The sequence below is a fragment of the Corvus cornix genome, chromosome 4A (assembly GCF_000738735.6).
Source record: "Corvus cornix cornix isolate S_Up_H32 chromosome 4A, ASM73873v5, whole genome shotgun sequence".
Classification (NCBI taxonomy): domain Eukaryota; kingdom Metazoa; phylum Chordata; class Aves; order Passeriformes; family Corvidae; genus Corvus; species Corvus cornix.
In genome coordinates, this window is record NC_047058.1 from 11,393,648 (window position 1) to 11,414,901 (window position 21,254).

Consider the following 21,254-nt stretch of genomic DNA (forward strand, 5'->3'; position numbering starts at 1 on the left):
TTTGGTTTTTTTTTTTAATTGTAAGTTTAGGTTCTTTGTTTTATTATTTAGACCTTCCATCCTAGAGTCTTTGAGAATACCTTTTTTCCCCCACTATAAAGCACTATCAATTTCACTAGGATACAATATGGAAAAATGCCCAGTGTCAACTCATTATGTTAATTATCTCACCAAAGGAAAAAAATATAGAGGATTTCTTTAATTCCTGTCTTTGGCCTATTATGTTTTATTTAACTTTAATAATGTACAGAATTGCATACATAATCCCTGTTGAAAGGCAGAAGAAGCTTAATGAACACACAAAAGTTCTTCAAACCTTTGAATATATTTAATTACAAACTCATTCACTCTTTATTACCTAAATGAATCAACAGAATGTCATGCTAAAACAAGACTTTCAAGTCCTTGACCATTCTTTCCTAAATGCTTTTCAAGTCCTCAAGAAGTGTAGAGATAATCCCCACCCCCTCCTCCAAATGTTGCATTGTCTCTCACAAGTAAGAAAAAAAAAAAAGGAAAAAAGGAAAAAAGAAAAGAAAGAAAAGCCTTGCAATTGCTTCTGATAACAAAGACTGTGGGTGGGCTCTCACAGCATTATTCATTTTGTGAGGTCCAAATCCTAAAGCAGATTAAAAAGAGCTTTAAAAATATAAACATAATGATTTCTAAATGCAGAGTGTTTTTCTTCTGTTTTCTGTTGATTTTACAACTGACATTAATTAAGCTCAAGAAACCTGATTGGACTCGGTAGGTCATGATTTGTGGGAAAAACTCTGATGTAAAGGAGCTTCAAACCCTGGCATGACACTGAGCCAGAGACTGAAGGATACTACAGAGTAACAAAGGCATATAGGTGTATTTTTTTTCTCTATCTACCTAATGTGAAGAGTGATTAGTCCTGGAACCACTCATTAAGCCTAGACATTGTGTGCTTTAACTATCGCCTGTCCCTGGAGAGGGGATCTGCACACTAGCAATCTTGCAATAGATTTTTATATCACAAAGGTCCATATGTCTCCTTAAAACATTTCCAACACAGATATAATCAACTTAGAACTTAGAGGGGAGGCCAAAACTCACAAATACAGCCTGTCACAATGAGTGCAGAGTGATCCACAGTATAACAAACATTGTAAAATTTTCCACAGAGAAAATAACCCACAAAGTAATAAGCCCAGCCATCCTTCAGCAACAGATGGGGCAGGATGAGCAGTGCCCTGGCAAGGGCTGACATTGATTATTGCAAGCATGAGTCAGATAGAATTAGGAAATTCAATTCATTGTTACATCAAGACTACAATGACTGTGTACACTGCATGACATGATAGGAAAAATCAATAGTCACATATTAACAAGCATGACCACGGGCCCACTTCACACATAAAAAAAACCCAAATCTTTTCCAGAAAGGATCTGAAATCTGCCACTCATTAATTTTGGCCACCAAAAAGAATTGCCTTTGGAAGACTTACTTCACTGTGCTTCACTGACACATTGGTATTATCAAAGTCTGAAATGCTCTTCACTGTTATTATTTGTGTTAAATAAAACACAGTGGTAAACACTTCATTCTCTTCGCAAATTCTATTTCTGTCAGCTCAACCATTATTGCTTTTCTTCTTGTCAGTTTTAGCAAATAGCCTACTAAAAAGCTATCTGCAACTTAATTAAAGCACACATTATTAATGTCATGTTTATATGGAAAATCTTTGGCAAAATAAGTAGCCTCTAGCTTTTGAAGCAACCGCAATTAAGTCTGTCAATATGTACTAGTTGCTGAATACATGAAGAGAACAAGACTAAGTGAAGCAATTTGACCTGCTTCAACCATCTCCACATAAACTGCCTTTTCACAGAATACTTGATCTAGAAAACTACCTATGGATCAGTTATAAGAAACTGTCACTTGTGTAATATAATGTATAACTAAAGGTGCTAAAATCCTATCTCATACATGGAAAATTTACCACTGATTTAAATAAAACCCATAATTTCTTGATAGCACATAAGAAGTAACCCTAATTTAACTACAGCATAGGAAGTGGCTGGTTAAAAAATATGTAGCCAGATGAAAGCATCCCAAATTCCAAAGCTAATATTTCAAAATATTAGTTGATTTTGCAGGTTTTGCTGCCACCCCTCAATTTCATGGCTGCTTTCTCTAGTTTGATCAGTAGGTAGCTCAGCCTTTTTCCCTGGATGCCAGACCTCACCACAGTTCTTATATTACCTTCTGCCTCTGAATCACCGTAAGGGGCTGTGAAAACTTGCATTGAATAATTTTCATGTCAGTAAGATTATATCTTGAGGATTACTCTACATATTATACAGATTTTTTTTTTTTGGAAGAGTGAATTGTCCACTCCTTTTATTTTTGTTTCCTTCCTGGTACCCCTGACAGTATACTGCTCCTATCACACACAGGTACTTTCTTTCACATGGAGCAGGAACTTAGGGAAGGTGAGATGGAACAAAGGTTCAGGAGGATTTCTTTCCACTTGGGAAGTGGCAGGCAGAGAACTCAGCAGCTGAGAGGCCATGTCACAGCACTGGGGAAGATACAGACACGTGTGTGTGCTCAGGCAGCTGGTGTGGAACAAATTCAAGAAGCAGACTCAAGTAGTGGACTTCTCAACATGTTTGTTTTAGATGTCAGAGCCCTGAAAAACAAGGATCTTGTTCTTTTACTTTGAACATAGCTCTGAAATGTTATCAAGTAGGAAATTGCTCTAATGTTGTATCTAATATTCACTATACACACAGAAATACATAAAAGCATCAGCCAATTGATATAAACACAATACATGTGAACAGGCCAACCCAGTCAGTGCCACTCCTTGGGAACCATGCATCTCACACCATCTGCCATTTGCAGTTTGGTTTTTTTCTCCTTTCCTGTAGCAAAACTAGATGAGAAGATGTATCAAGGTTTGATTTGCTCAGTATTACAATGATTGAGGTTAGGAATGAACAAATCCTCACAATATACTTCCCACCCCCCTATGAAGCGGGGTCATGTGAGAGGGGCAGGTACACATGGGCATTACATGGAGGGATGCAGCCAGAGACAGGAGAGGAGACGTGATGGTGAATAGACTGGTCTTCAAAAGGTCCCAGCAGAGAACAGTGATGAGGTTTACAGCCACATCTAAAGCAGAGGTTGCTGTGAAAGCGGGGGAAAAATCCAAGAACACTGACAAGGTCTCATGAGCACAGTGAGCTGTGCAGCAATCCTGTTAAATGCATGTATCTGACAGGCCAAAGAAAATCAACAGGTTTTATTAATTCTCTTGTTTTGTGAATGCCAATATCTAGAGTTATGTGTTCGAACTTTGTAAAATACTAGATGTAATTAAAAGTGTCATTATTGAGCAATTTAGATGAATAAAGTGTTAAACCACTGGCAGAAAGGCATTTAAATACTATATTTTAGAAGCAGATCAAGTGTTTCAGTTTTTTATTAAAGGTATTTGGAACCTGGCATTTACTACTAAGCTTTTACTATTTTGAACTCCCATACTGATCTGGGAGAAAACAAACACCAGAGTATCCACTGTTGTCTAGGATGGAAGTCCCAAGAGTTAATTGACTGGTAACACACATATGTTATAATAACTGTACTGGGGAAAAAACCTAATTTGCCTTCTAAAGTTTTACATGATTTAATATTTCTATCTCTCTGTTTCTCCACATCTATCAACACAGGATAGAAAAGAGATCTATCACTCACAGTGACCAATTACACCTTTAGTCACCACTGTTCCTTTATTAGGACATTAAAAAAAAAAATCATATTTAAGGCAATTCTCAATTCCTGAGCAAAATAATAATTGTAGAAACTTTTGTATCATCAAGTAAAAAACTAATGCTATGTAATATGTTTGAAGTTAATGCAAGATCAGAGGCAGACAACTGCATTCCCCCTCATTACATAGCCACATTAGTGGGACATTTCCAATAAAGATAATCCAAACTGTGAGCATTTGAAGTGTTACATAAGATGAAGAATTCTATATCCAGTGAAATGACTTGTGATTCCATCGGCACTCTTGTTTCAGGTATTCCCAGACTAAAGCCCTGCCCACACTGTAATTGCCATCAGACCTATTTGTGATGCACCTGTGCCAAGGGCAGCTCCCAGTTTTCATCACAGAGTGTACAGCCAGAAGCAAAATGATAATGATGTGCCAGGTGCCTGCTGTAACAAGAAACATGCAGCAGTTCTGAGGAACTGTGAATGCAATGAAATGTGAGAAAACTTTAAAAAGTCATAATCTCTTCACAGTAGCAAACAACATGAGTTTGGAATGAGCAAAATATCCACAAAACACCTGCCTTATGAAACAAATCCAAAGCAGCTTCAAATGTGTCTCTTGACTCCATGATTTCTTCAAGAACAAACCCTTGCATCACACTGGATGAAACTCTAGATTTAGTGAGTGCAGTGAAAAACTTCTACTGATTTCAACAGTCACAACTTCGTCTCAGGGCCACTCACTTCACCATGGTCCCTGTCTGTATTCCATGAGCTACAAAAGAGCATAGAACTGTTCAGAGGCATGAGGGATACAAGATGAACCTTCCAGAGTTCAAAAATATCCAAAAAGACATTATTTAGAGCACAAAATGTACAGTATTTCAATTAAGTTTTAAATATGTTAATTTAATAAATGTTCAAGCACCATTTAATGATACGATATGATATAATGCCTAATATTGGCAAATATGGGATAGGATTACGGGATTAGAAAAAGCAAATACCTCAGATGATTCTAAAAAGAGAATCAATGCTACCTTAGTTCACTCCTGTAACACTGTTCAACGATCTTTGATAACATCAACAGGACAGCAGACCATTTTACAACAAAAAAATGAGGTGATCTCTGCAAAAGAAGAGATGATCACAAAAACAACTTGTAAAAGCGGCTGGTTTATGTGCTTAAATTACACTTAATCTCTATACTCAGACATGGGAACAAGAATCCCTTGAGTAATGTGGATGCAAATGAATTTGCAAGGTAAGGGGGGAGTACGACCCCATCAATGTGTATAACACAAAAAATTAAGAAAGATTAAGGTAAATGAGAACAGAAAGTGAATCCTATACTAACTGCAAATAATTAAGCTTATCAGTGTAAGTCCTAAGATGCTACCAGAGAACAATTTCATGCAGCAAATAGACAACAAATGTCATGTTTTTCAATTTCTCCTGGCTGAGCATAGGATAATACCAACAAAATAACAGTTAATTACTACAAGTTCTATAAATTTGAGCACTGCAAAATGTAAGAGTTCAATCCACAAAATACATCTTGCTACAGCCTGTTTTTCACTAACAAAATCTTGGATCAACACTTCACTGCAAATCACTAATAGATTTTTATACATGACAAAGCACAAATAAAGGCTTCCTCCCTACCCTCTATCAGGAATTCGATTTAACTATAAGAGGCATTAAAGACACAACCCCCAAATTACTGAAATTGCCTAGGTAAATAAAGTCATCATAAATCATAAGAAAATGAAATATTCAAACACACACTAAAATTATTATCCAATACCAATTCCAACAAGCTGCCCTTGATTACTGTAGTGTGCACATAGGAAAGTCTAAGTAAGATCAGAACTGCTGAGAACAAAAAGCTCCTTTGTCTCCAATCTGCAAAAGTGCTGCATTCCCCAAGCACAGGTTCAGTAGTAAAATACAAGTTACAACGTAAAGTCTCATTTTCACTGGTAAGAAAAAGTAGAAAAGCTTTCAGGAGAAATGAAGTATTTCGCTGTTTTATTAAATGCTGTCTTCAAAGACATCTTCACAGAAAAGCAAATCCCAAACTGTTTTCATGCCTTGAAAAACCTATATTAAACATTTTTCACTCTGCCAGAGGAGCAATGCAGATAATATATCTCTTATGGAATATCTGTAAGCTCAGACATTCACCCTTGCTGATGTACTATTGTCTATGGGAGCAAAATATACATTTTTCACCTTCTGAAAGTGTTTATATCTCCTCCCAATAATGAATTAGTGCCACAAATGTTTCTAACAGAACAAAATAAAATCTTAACATTTCCCAGAAGGAAGAAAGGGAAATTATAGGTATTACAGTATTTCAGACAAAGGAGTGGTTTGACTGAAGTGACATTTGAGACACAAGGACTGCCTCATCCCTTTGAGCTACGGGTCTACAACTATTTTTGTGCTAAATTCTAATCTATCAATAAAGTCCATCCTAACACAGAACTATGAAACTACACTTAGAAACTTTTCAGTAGACTTACAAGCCAGTGAAAAAATGAAGCAGAAACATTTTATAATGCTAAGTACCTAGAGCCCAAATGCAGTCAGATAGATCACTCTTCTCACACATACACACCCATAAAGTAGTATCTACATCAGTGTCACTGTAACAATGAAAGCAAAAATGCCATGAATAAAAACCCCTCACTGAAGTAATAAGCTTGTCACAAAGAAAGGAAAAGCAGGTCAGGCTTAATGTGCCTGTGTGATTTCTCAGGGCACTCAGTGTGCCAGATGCTGTTAAAACCCAAGGAGACAATATCCCTGCTAGCTGAATCATCCTTATCCTCATCACTCAGAAGGTACAAGCTGTGTTTAATTTGGTATAACAATGTTTCTTAAGTGACAAGCCACAGAATGGCTGTGGGTTCAGTGGGCATTGCAGCAAATCTTTTGATTTAATACTTGGACCATGCTTCAACCTAAATTCACCAGTAATTTTTTACACTTAAGGTTCAAAAAGGATTCAATAAGCTTTCAAGTATCCTTGAACAAACTCCATTTCTTCTTCATCTCAAACTTATCAGTTTGCTTTGGGTTCTTCACAAGACACTTTTGTATAATGTGCAGTAATTTTATCTGGCCTATGCAAATTTAATGTATTCTCATGTTTCTGGAAGCATTACACGTCCCTTTTGCCCAGTAAACAACTCAACAGGGTTAGTGCAAAATAGGATGAAACATATTGTGTGCTGATAAACACTTAATTGTAATCTTTTGAAAAATTTGGTATTTATTAAATCAGGAACTTGAAATGCTACCCTTCCTTGTGCAATGTTTGTCCTGCATTATCTGTGATATATTTACAAGCCTCCAAAATCATCTAAAATAGGGATAACCTGAAAATCTCAAGGCTCAAGAAAGGATACTCACATTTATAGTGACTGACAAGACAAACTAGGGCTATGAAGGGAGGCTTCAGGCTAGGGGAGATTTGCTGCAAGAAAAGAAAACTGAACTCAGATTAAGTTGATACAATGGATATCATCAACAAGTGAGATATTTTTCAAATTTCTTTATAAATAGTGGTTATTTAGAAAAGGACAGAGTTGTCAGTGGAATTCCAAGCATTCTAGATGGTTTACTATATAAATGACATTTCTTCTAGTTCAAAATAGGCAGGGATACATTTGGATTGCTTTTCTATTTAACTCTATGATGTGACTGACCTTTAGATTAAATTTGGTGGAATAGATTTCCCATTTATATTAAATGACATAAAAGAGTTTACCTTTGAATTCCAGGCTTAGATTTCCTTGGGCTCGACATTATTTCTGTGCTCCAGTTATTTACTTAGCCTACTAATATGAAGATCCCCAAACCAACATCATGACTAGCCTACAAATTTCATAATTAAACATAACAGTACTCCAATCCAGAGACAACCTCTCATCTCTCATCATTAGTTCAAATAATTTCCTGCCTGTTTTGTCTGCAAATTATTGTTTTCCAATCCTGAAGAAGGTTCCTTTCCATGTTACCAGAGGTAAACATGTAGATATGTGAGCAGCAGAACTAATGAAGCCTTGTTTACAAATCTCCATGGAAAGATTCTGATGCTTAATAAAAGGAAAGCTAATTAGATTTGGGGTTAATAATTTTGGATATTAATAGGGTCTTTCTCCTCCACTCAGAAACCTGTATTCAGAGCCTAACACTTTGTTTCTGCCAGGCCTCTGTCAGATATAAAATATTGGTCAATCAGTCAAAGAACCAAATACATACAGAGAGATTGAAAAGCCTTATTTTGGGGGAAGCAGGGATAAAAATAAAAAATCTTATTTCCTTTCATAGCAAGAAAAAAGAGTATTTTATCAACTGCATAAATAATACTGAAGATACGTTATTAAATATTTTCCAGCAAAACATTCACAACCCTTGTCATATATTTTCTCTTAACAAATGAACATACACATGACCATGTCCATGAAGACAGCATGATACTGCTTCATAAATCCTAACACTGAAACCAGTATTTCCTTAGACTTTTCATGCCACAGAAGTCAGCAGAGTGTATGGAAAGAAAGGATGCCAACAAAATACTCATGGGAACTTGCAGAGAAATCATCACAGGTGAAATAACTGCCTACAACCATGCAGGGGAAGGATTCACATGTCACTAACAGGGGGACAAGGCTGGTAGAAGGAACAGCTGTGTCTGTTTGCACCACTCTGCTACTACTGCTGCTTTGCCACTTACTGCAGTACCTGAGAAACTCCCAGCCTCTGTGGCATTTTAACAACTATTTAGATGATAAAAGCAATCTGAAACTCAAAACTACAGAAGTCAGAACTGAATTTCACAAAGTATATGCTGAAATGTACACAGTTAAAAGATTTTATACTAGATTTCCCTAAACATGTCCATTTGTTCATTCTGTTTTACAGAAATTAAGTCTCCTCAACCCGTGTGACATTTATCCTGGTTATTCTATTGAAAAGAAACATGAATTAAAGAACAGCTCAACTCAGCTGCTCATCTTGAAGTAACTCTGAGTCAGAAAACTTTGGATAGGGGAAAAAATGGTATAGTTCATCCAGCAGCCAATCAGTAGTCCCAAATTGACATCTAATCTGTAGCTCCAAATTGAAAACCTAAATCCTCAAAAAAGCCCAAGCCCAACAAGTAAAGAGTGCTGAGTGCTTATTTAAACAATCACCTTGCCTCAGTACCAATACATGAGCTTTAAAGTGGTATTTTAGAAATTATTTATACACACTTTTAAAAGAATAGGCTACACCTTATTACTTGCATGCAGAACACTCTCTACTTTGTATTTTCTGTACCTGGCAATAATGCCAGGACACAGAATTGTTTAAAAAATCCCTGCAAGCTAAATAGCTGTGTTAGAATTGTAATTGTGTTTAGGTTTTGGTTAAGCAAATTAATTTCATTAAAAAACCATAAACCAATTGAACCATAAACCATAAACTACCCTTTAGAAATCGGTTAAAGAATGCATTTTTTGGTGCACCTTAGGCAGTGAATCTTGATTAGAGAACTGAGCAAGCATCAAAAAGTTCATAGTACCACAAGCTGTTTTCTTCTCTGCTTCTGATTCCTAGACAATTATTACTTTTGACAAAGAATTACAGAGAAATATTTTTCTAGGTTTTTGAAAGCAAGGAGACATTCATTATTATTAAATTTTTTTTACCTTGGTAAGAATGTTGTGTGTGAAAGTACCATTTGGGGAGCTTGGGAGGAGAAGAGAGACAGGCAGGCTGCTGGACTTTATTTATGCTGTGTTAGAGGTATTAAAGATCAGCCAGTTTGTGGGGGTTTTTAATTCATTCTTTATTTCAACTTTTTTAAAGTTTTGCTGTGAGTGCTGATGAACTTCACATATATTCATTGTACAAATAATGTATAAAAATTCTTGGCTGAAAAACTGTTTTAGGAACATCATCTTGGGCTTTCATGGTGGAATATATATGTATATGGACACTATTATACTTTTCTTTCTACTATGTAGCATGATGCAGATCAAAAATGATTCAACTGAAATTCTACAGATCAGTTTTTGAATTAGGTATTTTTAAATCTTATTTTAATTTCTAATCTGAAAACAATAAGAATTTAAGGGTATCTATGCATTTTCCAAGTATTTGCTGATACACTTTTTTCCTTACTATTCTTGTCAAAGATTAGTGGTGGAAAAAAAACCCCAAATCACAAAACAATGAGAGACATCACTTCAGCTGACTGCTAGATGAACTAGTCCAGACACCTATTTCCCACAATGGCATTACATTTAGTTGATTCACATTGACTATGCAACCATGACTTTGATAGAGGAGGCATGAGCCAGAACTAAGGAATCCAAGAAAACATCAGGTTCTTTTGCACAATAAAATTGCACCGTGATACACAATACCTCAAGACTTGATGGTAAATTTCACTCGCAGTAAGTGTAACTATTGGATCACTTATGTGACTGATACTGAAAAATGGAACCAACTGCACTTGGGAAGAATGTGTTAAGAGTCTCATTCTAAATAGGCTAATGAACCTGTCCTCTGAAAGTTACTTTATAACACTGTTGAAAAATCACACTCTAAATTTACAGTATTGTTTTCTAGCTGTTGCTGGCAAACAGTTTAGGAAAAGTATTTTACTTTCTTTAAGTGCATGTTTTCAGGTATAAAAAACCACATTCAAATAAAATGCATTACACTCCTTACAACCCCTCCAAGGGCATGGCTTTTTGTTTTTCTGACTTGTAGAAATTTCATGTTCATAACAGGCATCTTTCACATCACATTCCTATTAGAAACAAGTTTGATTTGATTCACATGATTGCAAGTCAGTGCACTCTACCAGGTAAGACAATGGTCAGATGGGTTTTCCTCTGCTCTATCTATTTCTGCAGTCTGGGCTTGTACTATGCTCATTTACACAAATCAGGAGCTCTGAATCCCACATAAAAACAGCATGTACAAAGCAATGGGAAATAATTTCTCTGGATTTTGAGAGCTACTTGTAGATGCACAGGGCTGTCAGATATCTCATCATAATGAATATGATTATGATTCTACCTTTCTTTTTCCATCAATTCATGGCAGAAAGAAACTGAGTATTACAAACAAGGAGAAGACCTCAATATACTGAGCCTGTCATTACAGGTATGTAGATTTGTGCAGTAACACCATAAAACTGAAACCCTTATTCCACCCTTGAAATGTGCTTTGATTCACCATATTACATTTCAGAGAGAAATGAAGAAACTGTTTAATCCAGTAGTTGTTCATATTACACTAAAGTGCAGAATACTTCATGTGTATATTAATGCCTATGTTTGAGCACCACTTTACTAATAAATAAAGGAGAAGCACAAAATTATGTAAGGAATACTAAAAAAAAATAACCTTATAATTCCTTAAGCTGTTTTTGCGGGGTAGTAGGGTGGAGCAAGGGTGGAAGGTCATTGTAGATATATGGTCCAAAAATACAGTCAAACCAAGATTTTTAGAATGAGCTGATACTTTTTAGTTAGACCAGCAGCAGATTCAGAAAAAGCAGATAAAAGTTCTGGCAAGTCCTTTTTCAGATCTGAAACAGAAGGAGAAAACTGTCAAAAGAACTGTAATTAGACATTAAGAGCAATTGCTTAGGATTTAATTAAATATGAATTACACTGTTCAGGAGAAGAGGAAGGTTTACTTGGGGAGCCAAAGGCACTCAGTAAGGAGCTGGGGTGAGAGGGGATTGCCCTCTCTCAGGGGAGAGATCGATGTGTAATCCGTAACCTGGGGAACACTGTAACATTAATGGGAGGCTGAAGGTGGACAAGGACTTGGACAAGGTTGTAAAGGACAAGAAAACCTGTATCTGCAGTGAGTCCATAGCTTTCGGTATTTACTAAGTTATGAATTTGAGTTTCCAGGCTTATCTTTCAAAAGTATTTTGTAGGTCATTCTTTAATTAAGTCAGAGCAGTTGCTTCCAACTTGAATTTTGCTTTGAAGTTTCCTACTTCTGTTTCAGACCTCAAGAACTACTTACGTGCGTGAGAGCTTATCTGTTTTTTATTTCCCAACTATACTTAGTCTAATTAAAGATGTTACCCCTACCTGTAAATCTTCTCCTAATTAGCAACTTCATGGATTTGCTGATGGCAAGTGCAAGAGTGGATCACTCCACTGCTATCAAACCAACAGGGAATTAAACTAAGCAGCCTGAAATGTTATTTCCTCATTAGGAAAATGCAGAAACACCTTTTCCTCTCTAACAAGACCATTACTGCAAAATACTGCCCTCCAAGACTGGAGTGTTCTTGTTGAGGTCTAAAAGAACACCTACATCATGCTGTAGTGGTTGCTGAGCAACAAAATTGTGGTTAAAAAAATTAAGTTTCTCTGGTATGCAGGCATCACAAAGGAAAAGATGAGATAGAATCACTGACACCTGTAAAGAGTCAAATCAAAACTGAATTAATTGAAAAATAATATGTTAGTGAAATGGAAAAGGACATAAAAGAGTAATGTTGGAAGAGACAGAGGGACAGTAAACATTGAGTGGACTGGCACACTGCTGAAGAGGGTGGGTCTCCATGGTCAGTGCATATTCCCTACAGAAATTAGATAGGCATGACAATCAAAGAAAATGTTTTCAGTCTCCTGGGTTTAAAACATTCCCACTAAAGGATCTATGTGTTCTCCAATGTAAAGGCAGAGCCAGAGGACTCAAAAGGCAAACTAAGTAGATGGGACATCGGGAGTGATCCAAGAACTGACTAAATTGTATGGCAACACATCGAATGTACAATCAGCTTTAAAGATTTACACACAATGCCAAGTGATGGAGACGCCCCTGAGCTCATCTGAGAAACTTTGCCATGAAAGAGCACCTTCTTCACCTACATCCAAAGGGAAAAGGAAGAGCAAATAAATCTGATATATTATAGAGGAGCAATTTTATAATTTAGTTTTAAATTTCTTAAAGAAGCTCTCAAAATTTCAGTGATACAGTGTACAATGGTATTCTGTAAAAAGACCATGAAAAATAATGTAATATGATTGCAGTTCTTACTTGTCATGTATTTATCATATAAAACTAATTAAACATCTTTGGAGGCTAAACAAGCAAACAAGCATAGCTACCTTCTCCATTCTGGATTTCTATTAAAAATAAAAACAAAACAAAAATAATTAAACTGAAGACAAGATATAAAATACTAAGAGGATAATTGGATGAAAACAGTGCAAATGACAAAAATGTGATTTATTTTAGTCTAATCTCTGGAGCTTCTCTGCCAATTTTCTTTCTTCCTTTGAGGATAATTGTTTAATATTTTATATTACAGATCAAGTATGGTTTCGAAAGGAGGTAAATACAATTCAGTAAAAGATTCCTTAGATAAAATTCCCAAAACTGAAACATAAATACAGGGATATGGAAACCACCTTAAGATGGGAGAGAGCAGGAACTTGATTTCCCAGTGTGTTTCCTGAAGGCACTGACAGGCACAAGAAAAAGGATTCAGACTCTATCTATGGATGAGCACTGACAACAACGTGGGAAAAGTTCCAGCTGCTTCTTAGCCACACAGCAAGATATGAGGAGCCAGATGCAAAGTTCCTAACCTACTACACCAAAAAAAGCCAGCAGCAGGTTAGTTAGTGATGTGTGCCCCTTTGGGAGAAGGAGCTGGACCTACACAGACATAAGAGTAGACAAGTAGATCCCACTGTTTTCTTTGTGTCTCATGTCCTTCACAGCGGGTACCAGTACTCCTTCGTGGTCCCCTTCCCTGCTCACAGTCTAGACTTGAATTTATTTTCCCACCTTCCTGGCTTGCATACTCACATTTCTACAAGTCACTTGGATCTGACCTGTACCTTAGACAGCTTTTTCCTAGTCTGCATGTCAATTATTTCTTTCTGGAGGAATCAGAGTTAAACTCAAGAAGTGGCTTTACTTGCCAGTTTTACACAGTTAACTTTTACCAGAATTTCTAGAACATATCAAATAACAAATGACAGATGAAAACATAATTTATCACAGGTTCTCTCAGGCACATCTGTCCCGATATTTATTTTAGTCAGTGTGGCTCCTTACCCTCCTAGCACAGAAACTTCTGTTCCTTGCTCACAAGGGTCTCTGGTGCATGTTTCTAACAGATGTCTTCCTGTGACTGTCATCTTCATAAAGCCCCAGTGAGATGATAATCATCCCCACAGCTTTCAATTTATTCTAAGAATATTCCCTTACTTAAAGCTTTTTCTTCACCTCACAAAAATCAGACCCTTTCTAACAGCAGAGCCTCTCTGTCAGGTGTATTCTCCTGATTTCAAATTTCATCCTTCTAACGAGTTTTGATTTCCTTGTGCATGTGGCTTTTGCTTTACTTGTTAAACTGTCTTTATCTTGACCCATGAATTTTCTCAGTTTTACTCTTTGATTCTCTCCTCCATTCCCCCAAGCAGGATTGAGTCAGTGGCTGTGTGGGGCTGAGTTGCTGGCTGGGGTTAAAATACGAGAGCAGATTTCTCTCTTAAGCTTCCCCATTATTTATCAAAGGACTTGTTAAAAATAAAGAGATGTTAGATTTTTGTTTAGGGAATTCAGTTCGTCCTATCAAAGGAACCCCTTGTTTCAGGACGCCTTTGTTACTGCCTTTACCTCTTCCTGCTCCTGACATTACTGCATGTTCTCTACCAAGGGACATCAGTATCTGAAGTGAAAATTGGCAAGAAACCTGGCACACAGACAAAAATCAATATTATTTTGAAAAAACAAATTGAGAGGTAGCCATCAAAGGACTGCGTATTTGGAAGAAAAAGGAAACATCTCCTTCCTTCCCTCCCTCCCAAATGTCATGGTTTAGGAATGATATCCTCAATTTAGTAGTCCCCTAAAACCAAGACACTGGCTTGCCCCTCCTTCACAACAACTGGAAGCACAGAAGATGAAGATCACAGGTTGGGGATAAGAAAAATTTACTGGAAACAGCAATCAGATAAGAAAATGAACAGTAACAACAACAATACTGATAATACATGGCCTAGCTAAAATTCTACATCTTAAATTCTTTCTTTTCTATTGGAGTCCCTTAGCTCATGTTTATTTTATTTCTGATGAACAACATTTCATAAAAGGTCTTCTATAAAATTCTAACTTCATTTTTACTATTCAATCAGTCTGAAATAAGTTACATCAGACAATTTATAATTTTTCTTGTGAAGGACAAGTATTACTTTTGTTTGCTTTGATATAGCAGTAAAAATTCCTAGCCTTGATCAAGAGACTCACTGCAAACGCCTGTGCTATGCCAGCCATGAACTCTGACAAAGATCTCCACCCTCTGCAGGGCCACCTACACAATTCTGATGCAAACATAAGCCCTTAACCAGACTTTGTGCCTTTAAAAGCAGAATCATCTCACAGCACACAGATGATTTCTGTGCTGTGTGTCTTGGAGTTCTCTGCATGTTTTAAGACACCTAAACTGACACAATTACGAGCTTTCACAGACCAGTATAAAAGCTGTGTTCCTGAACTGAGTGGTTTCAAACTCACTCTCCATAATAATTTGTTCTCCAAAATCATGACTTCACTAACTTATTAATCTTCCTCTGCCTTCGAACCAACATCTAATTATTTTTTCTTCACAGTGTTATGAACGAGGTTTAGCAGTTTACTTCATTGCTCCAACTCCATTTTTGAAGGCTGCTAGGAAGGTTATATACCAACATTATACAACAGTTTTAAGACAAAAGATTAATTTAAAAATACTCCAAACAGAAAATACACTGAGATCATTAAATTCCTCTCATCAATCCAAAATGGCAGTGCAAAGGAACATCACATTCATTTCTATTTATGCTTTAACTTCCCCTTCATCACCGTGAATAAATTAGCAGTCTTACCACTTCTACCCTTGGCCTCTTATTTTTGAGATGCAAAAGATTTATAGAATCAAAGATGTCACTTGTACTCCAGCTCAATAGATTTCACTCATGCTGCACGTCCTTATAGTCACGTCCTTAATAGTCAACTCTGACACTGTTTTCTGAAGCATAAAAATTCAACATCAGAACCAGCATATTTCTGTTCAATACTTGCCTTGAGGCTGAATATCATATACAAACAGGGAATGTAACACTTCTGACTGTAACCACTGCTAACTGAATCATGTGATGTGACAACAATTGCTTCTGTATTTCACAACAAGGTAGAGAAGATGTCATTTGATACACAATTATTACTGTAGTTTTGGTAATAAAAAAAAGACTAAAATATTTATAATATTTCTGTAAAACTGTTTGGAAGATACATTAAAAAGTCATTAACATTTACAAAATATATTCATGAAAGATAATATAAGCAGAAATTTATTATAAAATGCACTCTCTATTGCACGTTACTGAACAGCCTTGAAACTCTTTCTACTGAAACCTAAATCTTACACATGGAACACCACCACCTACTTCACAATCCCCTAATTATAACTGAACAAAATGAACTTGTGAGATGCCAGTATCACTTCCAGTTCTAATTTGGGAAAACCACATAACTTGTTCTGAGTGGGGAAAAAAGTATTACTCTGGTTGAAATGGTGCAATCACACCATGTAAAGAAAATGTGTTAAAACCAGACTCCAATTGGCTCAGGAGCAAGGCTGTGTATACCACAGTGACTGCAGCTAGCAGTCATTTCAGCAATCTCAAAATCAGAACTGAAAATCAGAACTGAAAATCAGCATTGTTTTAATGCAATGGACATTTCTATTGATGCCTTAGTTTGTTCATTTTCAAGTAGCAGAAGAGTGGACCAGCGTACCATGTCTCTGTCGCCTTTCTTTTACCAATGCATTTTCTCCATAAGTGGAAAAAAATCTGTGAATTAATCACATTTTCAGTAGGGCCATTGTCCATATGGCTCATGAGCCAATCTGTCTCAACACCTAAACTTACAATTGCTCATGCAGGCAACAAGAACACATAGCTAGAAAAAATATCCAGCACAACATTATATTGGCATGAACTCATCACGAAACAGCACAAGAACTTCTTACACCTATTCTGATAACTTGGTCCAGTTCTCTTTTAATCTCTTATTTTCGCTAAAGTCTTTGGGTTAATACAAGAAATATGTTCCTTAAGTTACCAAACTCTCATGCAAGTTAGTAGGAGAAAAGGCTAAATATGACTTAGCCCAGTATTCAAAATGACTTCAGCAGCTTTCAAAATAACCTTCATGCAGAAGGTTATCTAAACCTAACTATGCAAAACTTAGTGTTCTGGAAGATGCTCTGTGTCTCCTTGCTCAAAGGCAACAGGAATTGCCAAGAATTGAACGTATTTTAAAGTCTGCATCCACTCTTTTCCCCTACTAGTATTCATTATCAAACTGTTACAAAATGGGACCTAAGAACTTAAATAAAACTCTGGTAATGGGTAAGGAATTTAATCCTTCAACCTTTCATCTTTAGAGCTATCTTCCTTCATGTAGGGATCTCTCAGCATGGGAGTTAGAGCACCTCAGGTCCAGGGGGAGGTTTTCCCCTTTAAAATGCAACACTTCACACTGAGAAATGACTTAGTGGTTTTGGCTCTATTTTTAAGAGACACTGCAAGCTGCTGTACCTTCCAATCCCATTGGTGTTAATGGGTAAAAGTCTACAGTTACGATTTAGTTGCGCTTCAGCTCCTGCTGAGATAAATAGACAAAAACTTTGTACTGCTTTCAGTCAAACAGAATTGGGAGTTCAGGCCTAGTTCATCCCAGTTTTACACTGAAGTCAGTGGGACATGGCTTGAACAAATATTAAGGACCTCAAGATCCAGCCTAGTGTGAGCTGAGTCTGTCAGCACCTAACAGGATCAGGCACATACACACTACTTTAAGTAGAAAATTATGACAGAAAATGAAACCTACTTCTATTTGACTCATTTTTCTGACATATGAGGAAGAGACTATCTCAGAATAATATTACAAAGTACATTATAATCCAGTAAAATATAAAGACATATGGAAGAACTCTGTCCATCCACATATTCATCAAAATAAGACTTATTTGCAACACATACATCTATCAGCTGCAGCAGGCAAATAACTTTCAAGCTTCAGCTATGGCATTATGAGCTCAAAGGCAGTAATATATTTCATCTATTTAATGCAGTGGAGAAAGGCTTGTATACCTCTTCATTTATAAACTGAAATGCATTGTGAGGCTACATGAATAATGAATATTAAGAAAAGACACCTGCTGCCAACAGGTCTAAGAAATCCAAACTGTGACACAAACAGGTTTAAAATTCATTTCAGAGCTTTTCCATTTTTCCCAATGTGACAGCTTTGAGAGAAAAGACTTTACTGAGCAAAATGGGTGCTGCTTCCTTTAGAGTTCATTATTTCATTTCCTCTGACATTTGGAAAATTTTCACTCCATTCTGCTCTTTCTCCTGTCTGTGTTATTTGTTAGACTCTCTTCCTTTCTTGACTTTTATGTCAGAAAATAGATGAAATTATTTGTCTCATCACAATAAAAGAATAGCTCATAATGTTTTTCTTTCAGTTTTAGTTCTCTATTACTTAACTGCAGTCCTGGCTGGTTCTTTGTATTATGGTTTTCATCTTGGGAATTAATAAATTAAATAGAACAAAAATTTAATTAGACTTGGCAGGCTTGCAATAGCAGTGATTTAGGTGCTTCCTCACATCAAATTGAGATGGAATGTTTCTGTATCCTAAGGGAGACCAAATGAGATTAATACTGATGCCTTTTCCTAGTCCTAAAATCAAGAATCAAACACGGTTAGAAGGGAAAAAGGAATTTTACCTTTTTATTTATTTTAAGGATCCTTAGGTGCACACGTCCAGGTCAAATACACCTCAATGCACACCACAATGCACACCCCCAAAAAGTCTGGTATAACATTATAGATCTTACTAATTAGCAGATCTATCAAAGATGCCCCAATGAGAGGCTCAAGTGAGCCCCCCTCCCCAAGGAACCTTCCCCTGGATGGTTCTATCTTGGTTTACAGAATGTGTTCTGGAGAGGACCTTGGGGTCTGGGGCACACGGATCCCTAACTACGAAGCTTCTAAAATGTTGAGTCTCTTAGCTTGACAAACAAGTCCAAGAATGTAGGCAAAAAGCACTAAGAATACAGAAGTTGTAAAAAGGTGTAACAGGGGTATAAAAGAAGAGGCAAAAAATCTTCATGGCATTAATACCTTGAAAGAGATTAAAATTTGTTAGGAAGACAGAAAGAATAGGGAGCCACTGTGGAAAAAGATCTGAGGGGCAACAGTTTTATTTTTTTCAAAATCTCTTTGAGAAAGAAGGAATTATCTGATCAATCTGAAGACCCCTTCTGAAACTTGGCACACTAAAAGTACCAAAAAATCACATACTTTCTGACAGTCTGATATCACTTCTACTAAAATTTTCATTTTTAATCCTAAGTAGGATAAAAAACCCATCAATTTTATTGGTGTTATACTAAAAGTGAAATTGTTGCAGAATTAAAAGCAAGGACTTCAATTGATTTTGCATGTTCTTAGTTTGCATGTTACACTTCTTTAAAGATAACTGGGTCAGGGCAATTCCCAGTTCAGAGTGCTGACACAGGTGATTTTGCACTAGAATATCAGGCCTATGAGTGAGATGTGAGGCATCCAATTTGTTTTGCCATCTTTATTAAGGAGGCAGTTACCACCCAGAAGTGACGGGTACCAAGAGTTAATAAGATGCCAGATGAACTGGGGCAGTCACCCCAGCAAGATTTAGCAGAGGACTCCTGTCATGGCTCTAATACATGAGCAGAAAGCACATCTTTATCATAGTTTACATATTCATGCAACAGTATTGAGAGACTCAAGGAAATCACATATGCAGGCACAAGACTAAGGGAAAGGAAGAGCACAAAATGTACTTCATAGGAACTGTTCATTTTACCAAACCAATTTTTACCTTATCATAAGGAGGTTTATAAGAAAGACCTTTTAGCAGGGCTTGTTACAATAGGACAAGGAAAAATGGCTTTAAACTAAAAGAGGGTAGATTTAGATTAGGCACAGAGAAGAAAGGATGGTGAAACATTGAAACAGGCTGCCCAGAGAGGTGGTGGATGCCCCTTCCCTGGGAACAGTACAGGCCAGGTTGGAGGTGGCTCTGAGCAATCCCATGTATCTGAAGACGTCCCTGCTCATTGCAGGGGGATTGGACTAGATGACCTTCAAAAGGGACCATAAAAGGCACCTTCCAAACCAAAGTATTCCATGATTCTGTGAACTGTCAGTTGTTCTGTTAATCAAATAAATTGCAGCCAACTCAATTCAAACCCAAAAATATTTTTTAAAATGTTATTATTGATCCAACAGAAAAGTATGTCTTTATGTTTTTGTCTGAAAATGAAGTCTAGTTAAGTTGGCAGTGCCAGGCAACACTTGCAGTCAAACTGAAATGTATGTTACTGCTCTGCTCCATCAAATACGTGCCTAACATCTCAAGAAAAAAATTCCAATTGATTTAAGAAATACTTAAGTCTTTCTATGCAATATCTGGAAGGATTTTGCACCTGATGGCAGTATCAGGGAGATAACACATAAAATTATACACAGTATTCAATGGAAAGGTTTGGGGAAAGGAAATAAACCACAGGCAACCCAAATATACAAAATTACATCTTGTTGGTATTTAGTTTAGATCTACTAATTAAAATTAAAGAACTACTCTATCACCTTCTTATTGTGAATTATTTCAGTTTTGAAAACCTTTTCTTATTATTCTCACAAGCAGGCCTGTGATCATTCCATACAAATCAGTTCCTCCTGAACTGACCTGTATTGTTTTGTTTTATTCTATGAGTAACTGGAGGAAATACATTTGTTGTGATGGTCACACAAAACCAGCCCACTATTAGCCATGGGGGCACAACAATCAAGCAGGATTTATTACTACAATTTACTGTAAGTAGGGATATAATCATAGCCCTTCTTTCTCCAGCAGAGCTGAGAAAACCATTAGGTGACCAGCTATTACTTTTTCTCTGTTCACTTTGGTTTCTAAACAAATGCACAGAACTGTGCTGCTTTGCAGACAGGACTTTTGTGTTCAAGTATACTCAATTCTAAGTGAATGCAGCTACAAGCCACATTGAACCATGCCATTTATTTGGCTTTGGGTCTGGCCTGCTAGATAACGATCCTGATTTTTCATGGTAAATGTGACCAGTCAATGAGAAAAGTTAAATAAAGATATCTCTGCCAGCAAGCAAAATTGGAATAATACATTACAAAGCAGACTCAGCTTTTCAGACCCTTCATTATGGAACCTAAGAGGTCATTTGATTAAAGCTGAATAGAAGTAGCTATACATCCTTGTTTAAAATGCTCACCAAGCTTAATACATTTAATGATGTTAGTTATGGTTGGCTTATAAAGCCAGATCTAACAGAAGTATATTAGCACCAAAGCTTCAGATTTCCTGTCATTTAGGA

At 36.6% G+C, this 21,254-nt stretch overlaps 1 protein-coding gene across 1 annotated transcript in view; it reads right to left on the minus strand.

The window, feature by feature from the left end:
- Positions 1-7,226, minus strand: part of TENM1 (teneurin transmembrane protein 1) — a 761,089-nt gene extending 753,863 nt beyond the window's left edge. The window contains exon 1 of the mRNA XM_010407691.4: positions 7,175-7,226. The gene's annotated coding sequence lies outside the window, so the exon portion shown is untranslated. The remainder of the gene's footprint in view (positions 1-7,174) is intronic.
- Positions 7,227-21,254: the final 14,028 nt, after the last annotated feature.